Source organism: Cicer arietinum, chromosome 6, assembly GCF_000331145.2.
Source record: "Cicer arietinum cultivar CDC Frontier isolate Library 1 chromosome 6, Cicar.CDCFrontier_v2.0, whole genome shotgun sequence".
Classification (NCBI taxonomy): domain Eukaryota; kingdom Viridiplantae; phylum Streptophyta; class Magnoliopsida; order Fabales; family Fabaceae; genus Cicer; species Cicer arietinum.
Genome location: NC_021165.2, coordinates 8,117,091 through 8,125,342, shown reverse-complemented (window position 1 = coordinate 8,125,342; position 8,252 = coordinate 8,117,091).

Genomic DNA, 8,252 nt, shown 5'->3' with positions numbered 1-8,252 from the left:
GACCCTCTTTCAACTAAAATATTACAAAAGAAAATAGTAGCATTAATTATGAGTATATTTAGAGGATTAAAAAGCATTTCTAGTAAGTTGCAAATTATATCCATCATAAAAAAAGAAGTTGGAAATAGACATATACTATATATTTTTAAAAAGAAATGCTGTGCATGTGTTACGTCAATAAATTAATGTGATGTTAATGCCAAAATATTAATTTTGCTTCCAAGCTATAGGATGAGAATGAATGATAGAGGACATAAACCATAACAAGTTGTAATTAAGTCAAACGCAGGCTTCGGCTTGTAGCATGAGAGACACCATATTAGTGTGTATTATAGGGAAAGGTTCTACCTAATAAAGCAAGAGAAAACGACTTCCGTTGAAACTTTAAAACCCACCATGGAAGAGATATGGACTAAATTAGGGGTGTTCAAAAAAACCAAAAACTGAACCAAACTGCCGAACCGAACCGAACCGAACTGCTTTTGAACTGAACTGGTTTAAGAACCGAACTGTTTTCGAACTGATTTTGTAAAACTAGAACTGAACCGAACCGGTTTTTTAATTCAAAAAACCGAACCGAACCGGTTTTTTGTTTAAAAAAACCAAAACGAACCGGTTTTTATTTCAAAAAACTTGAACCGAATTTTTTTTAGTCGTAATTAGGGGTAATTATGAAAATTTTGGCCTATATGAACAAAAAAATTAAGTTAAACCAGTTCGGTTTGGTTCAAAATAATAAACCGGTGCACCACTTTTATAAACCGGTTCGGTTCGGTTCTTTGAACTGAAAACCGGTTCAGTTCGGTTTTTCCAAACTGAAAAACAGTTCGGTTCAATTTTCAAATGGTTCTAGTGCAAAACTGAACTTTGCCCACCCCTAGACTAAATTGGACTTTTTAATTTCATCTCATTCAATCAAAAGAAAATTATACCTTTTTATAAATAAAAAAATTGATTAATTAAATCGCCATTCCACACATTCCATGGACCCAGTGGCAAATTCAGACAACAAACACTCACGATGCAACCACTCCTGATTTCTTTGTATGTATAGCAACAACTTTAGTAATGTTGATGGAAATAACAGCTAATTAATTATGTTAACCACAACCATAACAAACAATAAAAACATGTTCGTGTTGGTTGTGTGGACGAAACAAGTCTCGTTTTTTATGTATATACAAGATTGGATTAATTTAGCTATCCCTTCAAAGTACTATAAACTACATTTTAGAAATAAAAGTTAATATAGTCTCAATTAAACTTTTTCAACTAGCAATTATAACATCACACTTTATTCTGTACTGTAAATACTTTCCGTTTTATAAAAATATATATTGTAAATACCTGTTATAATTAAAGTACATTAAATATTTCAATCTAACTTGTAAAAGTTAAGATAAATCTGCCACATGTCTATCTACTTTTTCTTTTCCTCCAAACACTATTTTACTATTTTTTATTCACTACAAGTCAATAAAGTCAATTTTTTGAATTTTTAATATCTCAATAATTTTAAATTTTAAAAAAATTGTATTTTGAAAGTTTTATATTCTAGAAAAATTACATTCGAAAGTCTCACATTCAATCAAATTTTTGAAAAAATTGCATTTTAAAAAATTTATATTAAGTCAAATTTTTTATTTTTTAATAATTCTTGAAAAGTTTCACATTCAACTAAATTTTTGAAATTATTTTAAAATTTCAGAAAAAAATGTGTTTTGAAAGTCTCACATTCAACATGATTTTTGAAATTTTTAAAAAATTATATTTCAAAAATTTTATGTTCAATCAAAATTTTGAAATTATTTTAAACTTTCATAAAAAATAAATTTCAAAAGTATCACATTCAACTAAATTTTTTATTTAAAAAATACTGAGAATTTATATTTCAAAACTTTCAAATTCAACCAAATTTGTATTTTGAAATTTTTTCAAATAGTTATAAAGAAAAAATATATTTTCATATATTTTAAGTGATGGAATGTCCAGGTGGAGTAAATGGTAGATTCCTCAAAAATTAATTAAAATTAAATGTTAAATGAGTTAGAGTTAATTTTTAAGTGGTTAGCTTGTTAAATTATATTGACATATATTAAGTGTGAATACAAATCTCATATTAGATGGATAATGGATATTGAACTCTATGTATTTAATATTTTGAAATTTTAGATAAAAATGTGATATAAATATTCACTTATTTTGTAATATATGATACAATCAATCACTTGAGGTTTACAAAAATGCAAATGAAGAGATCATGATAGTGAATAGAAATAGGTTCAGAAATAGAGACAAAAAGGTAAATCATTTGGTAGACACAGTATGGTGGCCATCGTCTTCGTAGATTTTAGGCCTCATATTCCCCATGCCTTTTCTTTATTCAAAAGTCAACCCAATTGAAAAGTGCTTCCATTGCATCTAAGTCCTAAGATTCCAAATAAGTAATTATCTAATTATTTGAATTTTGAGCTACTATAAATACGCTGTATACTGCAAAAGTTGTTAACATTTTCCCACGTTTCTTAATAATATTTATCTTATACTATAATAATATTAATATTTTTTCAATTAAATTAGACTATCGTTCACAATTTTAATAAATTTAAATATATATTAAATTGTTATATAATTCACAATAATACTTATTACAAAACATATTTTGTATGTGTTAAGTATAAGATATTTTACATTTTCAATATACCATAACAATTGTTTATTATTTTAAAAATGGTTCTTATAAAAAAAAACATCAATATAGAAAACTTATATTAACATTATATAAATTAAATCTAATAAAAAATCACTAAAATAAACAAGAGATTTTTCTGCACTCCACGTACAACCCGTCTGATAAAAAAATTATGCCAACGAAGTCACGTGATGGTTTGTCTAGTTCCCACTTTGCAAAATCACTTAACCCACTGAATCATGTCAAACAAATTTGGCACGTTACAACTTCTATAGCACAAGCAAAATTTAATAATTTATGGTTCAAAATAGTAATATGACAACTCAATAGATTACCTACTTTAATTTGGACCACAAATCTCATAATTTTCCGACCCTCCCCTCTTAAATGGAAAAAGGGAAAAAAAGTAAAAGACGTGAGAAATCATTACTAGAGAGTCCCAGGTCAATGTTGCTCCAAAATTTCAACCTCAGATTTTCAATAGTTAATTGATTATTAAATGCATTTCAACATTGTACACTTAATCAAACAATCGAGGTGGCGAACTCCGGTGCTTCTCACTTCAAATTAATCCCAATTTTATATTTATTAATTAATGGAAAATTCTGACCGAAGACAAATAAGTTAGTTATAAATTTATTTTCATAAAATAAGTTAGATTTAATTTGAACATTAAAATATATTTGTTGTTACCTCTGTTTTTTCTTTTAGTGCATCTACTCGTAATTTTGTTGTGGATTTTATTTAATTATATATATATATATATATATATATATATATTAAATTCAAAATGCTTTGACTTAAAGTTAATATATTAAAATGTCATTTTTTTTATCTTTAAAATAAGATGATGATTCAACTGTAGTTTGTGCTGAAAACTTCCCTTCTACTGCATCTATGTAATTATCTATTAATTTGATATTTATTATTTTTTGATTTATTAAATAAATAAATAAATAAAATTTTAATATTTAATTTTTTTAACATATACAATTAAAAAAATTGTGCGTAATTGTCTTATTTTATAATAAATACTCTAAAATAACATGTATAATTAAAAAAATTGTGCGCAATTGTAGCATTTTATAATAAATACTCTAAAATTAGTTATCGTTGCTTATATGATGATGGAAGCATCGAGGTCCACTAACTTATATCTGCATTTATGATGTAACGAATGACGGGTTGCTCCATTAAATATAGCCAACGAAGCATAAAAAGATAAAGAGAAAATATTGTGTAGTGCAGTGATAAGTTTTATCCCTTCATATATTTTGATATAATTTTATCACCTATGATCGTAAATTTTTTATTTGGAGTTTTATTAGAAAATAATATTTGAATCGTGATTTAAAGTAAATCGTCTATCGGATCTAATTTTCACAAATAAAATTAAGTTTAATAATTATAAATCGTCAATGTATTTTTTAATGCAAACTTTTTTCTTAAATGTTTGAGGCGTCGGTGTTAAAAAAAAATTGATTCTTTAATTTATTAAATAATTAGAAAAAATATTGACTCCTCAATTTATTAAATAATTAATGATTTTGATTAGTAATAAAGTTGTTGATATATAGTAGAGAATATGTATATTAATCACTATGATAAAAAAAAGCAAAATCAATCAAATTTTGATACCTTTGTCAGTCTAATGCACTTTAAATAACGTATTTATGTCTTCTTTTACTAAAAACACTACGTATATGTATGATTTCATGTACTGTTCAGCTCTTATATCATTTACCATGTACATTATATTGAGAAAATTAATAATTTTTCTTTTTACAATCATAAAAATTACTATATTAATTCAAATTAGCATAGTATTTAAAATTACACATAGAAAGAAGATACACGAGTTCAAAAAATTTATTTTTCATTTAACTTCAATACAATAATTTTATAATGTCCGTGCGAAATTATTTTGTTTTGGTTACACAGACCGATGTAAAATTATTTAAATTTTGAATCAATCAAAACCTCCCAAAACATGGTTAAAGAAGAAAAACCAACACATTAATAATGCCATTAACTTCAATTTTTATTTGACGTGTTAGTGCCATAACTTCATGGTTGATATTTTAATCTCTGTTTTTTTTGTGTGTGTGCAACCTCCCTAATTTATATATATGTCTACTTACAAATTTAAAAATGATTAAATTAAATATGAGTGCTTTGCATTTTATTTTTATTTTATCATCTTTCCGAACCAATAAACGTTAAGTATTATATTTTTCTAAATTTGCATTGCCTGTCTCTTAAATGAGCAAACTTTTACTTTTTCTTTTTGTCTACAATTAAATATAAAAATAATATATTTTCTTCATGTTGAAACAAAGTGAAAGACTCGGTTATTAAAAAAATAAAAGTGAAAGACTCGGAAGGAATCAACCCCAAATTTGAAGGACATGTCTTGCTTAAAAGAGAACTTCCCGCTAAAAATAGAATTGACAAACCTCAGTTATGTTCTATAATCTGAGTTATTTTTATCTTCAAAATTTAAGATAGCATTAAAATAATTGAATGTTGTCTTTACCAAAAAATAAACAAAAGATTGGTCTAATCACGGTCATAACAATTCAAGTATTAAAATGTGAACTGTCAACAATAAAATTTTATTGATGAAAAAAATAATAATAATGAGAGTAAATAATGTAAGTGATGATGTCAAATTTTTTTGGACGATTTTTAATTTAATTTATGAGAATATGAACATTTTAATTTTATCTTTGACTTTAAAAAACATTTTTTTAATTTCGTTTGTTTATTAATGATCGTTAGTAAATTACAGAATGTTGCTAATGTGTGTTAAGTGAAACAATTACCACTAAAATGGTCCTTAATTGTGTACAAAACTTATAATAATATAAATATTTCAATTTAGTTTTCGACTCTAACCATAATTCAACGAGGGGATCAAATATAAAGGAAAAATAAAATTTGTTTTTAAAACTAATATATTAAACTTAAATACTAAGTTAAAAAAAAATCACAATATGTTTTTTTTTATCACACAATTTGTGTGAAGGTTATGGATTCGAACTCAGAATAAGATGTTCAACTTAACAATATCGATATTTATTAGTTTAACTAGAGTTGAAAGACAAATCACAATAATTTTTACTTATAGATAAATTAAAATATCAATGACAAAAATAACAACTGACCGTAGCTATTTAAAACAATTGAGTTCAACGTCTTTTAAATAGTCAAATTCTTCTATAATTGATGATGTACTAAATAGATCAACAATGTATTTTTCAATGTAAGCTATTAATTTATTAAAAAAATTATTGTCCATTTTATTTGTGAGTTTTGTTTTTACAAATTTCATTGTTGACAAAACTCATTTTATAATTGCTAAAGAAATTATAATATTCAAAATAAAAAAATGAACAAAATTATCAATAAAGTAATAATTTTTTTTAACTGTCTTGTTTATATTAATTTTAAACAAATAAACTTATTTAGGGCAACTAAATATAAAAATATATTAAAAAATGGGATAGATACTTCTACCTCAATAATGCACTACCCTTCATTTGAAGGCAACTAGGGTTAAGTCCATAATTGCTCTTTTTGATGATATGACATTATAGAGTGGACTTTTTAATCACTGGGCATGACGTGATCGAAATTATTTCACTTTAATTAATTTTTTACAATAAAATAACTATTGTAGTTAATTATAACAAAATTATATTTATTTAATTAAAAAGACTAAAATTATAATCCTAATTTCAATTTTGGTCTATTTTTTCTTTATTTAGAGGTTACTGCAAAATTGTTCACTACTTTCGATGTCACACCATTGCTATTCACTGACATTTTATTTTCAACTCCATCGAGCTCATAAAAAGTATGACTCAAAAATCAATCGAAAACACAATAGTTCGAGGAGGAAATATTGAGATAACTCATATTCTAACGAAAATAAAGCAATGAATGAAAAACATACAATCATGTAGGAGTATATCAGTTATTCTAATTATGATTATGATTCAGATTCAAATTCATAGAGCGACTGATCTAAACGGTCTATTTCGAATTTGAAGTATTTAGACTTGAAGAGTAAGAAATAAATAATGGAAGAAGAAGAAAAAAACGACGAAAAAATAAAGAAATAAACACTAAAAAATGAAAAAAGATAGCAATTGAAAGATGTTCAGTTATAATGTTAATAGCATTCAGATTGATAGCTATTGTTATTATATGTACTTCATATTGGATTCTAGGGGTTTTAATTTTGGTTTGTTTGTTTTTTTAATTAAGGAAATATGATTTTATTTAATTAATAAAAATAAAAAATTTCCACATGTCAAACCAAATCATTAGAAAACTCACATGTAATATCACAATACCAAAAAAATTTGGAAAAAAGTGCAGATTATAAAATCAAAATTAATAAATGTGAGAGGTCAAACTAAATCGTTTTAAATTAAAGTGACTAAATTCACATAGTTGAGAAATTAGAGAGACAAAAAATACATTCAAATATTTTATTTTTTAAATTCAATTTTTTTTGTATTATTCACTAATAAATATAACAGTCAATAATATATTTGACATCCCAAACATTGAGAAATATTTTACAAAATAAAAAGTTAAATTGAAATATTTATTATTTTAAATACTAAATTGAAAAAATTATAAAGTGACGAATCAATTTAGTTGTCAACATTTTATTGAAGAGACATCGTCAAAATTTATTAAATTTATTATTAAATATAAATAAATGTACAATGTTTTTTAAAAATTTATAAAGTAGAAAGTTGAATTAAAATATTAATATTCTCAGAACCTAAATTAAGAACGTATTACAAGATAATTGGTAACAGAATTTAGCTCCTCTATATTTTTTTTATTAAAAAGAGTTGCTGTTGCAAACTCAATTTTAGAAAAATAAATCAGGGGAAAGCAAGTCATCTGTTTTTATTTTTGATTATTGAGATATTCTGTTTTGCTTTTCATACTCTCAATTTCCAATGTAACCGAATCATTAATGGCTTCCTCTCTGGAAAAAAACGGGGCGGGAAAAGCCAAAAAATATTGTTGAAATGACAAACCCCTTCACCAAATACTCCAAAATAGTTTACACTAATAATCCAAAATCTTAACACATCTCACTCATGCCTTTCGTTTCTCTCTCATATAAACAGCGAAAAAAGAAAAGAAAAAAAAGTAAAAGCGAAAGAAACAGTAATGTACATATATATACTTTTTAAATTGACAAGAAAAAATAGTATTTAAAATTACACATATTAATAAAATTTTAAATTTAAATTTGAAATGTATAACTTAAACAATATTAATATTTATTAATTAAATTACTTTATAATTTTTTTTATATTTAATAAAAACAATTTATTTTTACAAAAGAAGGAGACATTTTGCATAGAAAAATAAAAGAAGAAAACATTCAAGCTAGTGACACCTCAATGAAAATATTAAAATTGTATAGTCATAACTAATATTATTAATACACTTTCACTTTCACAGTACTTGTTGACAAACAAAAAGTGTAACCGCCCTTCACCGTTCCTCTCTTTTGCGTGCTCAA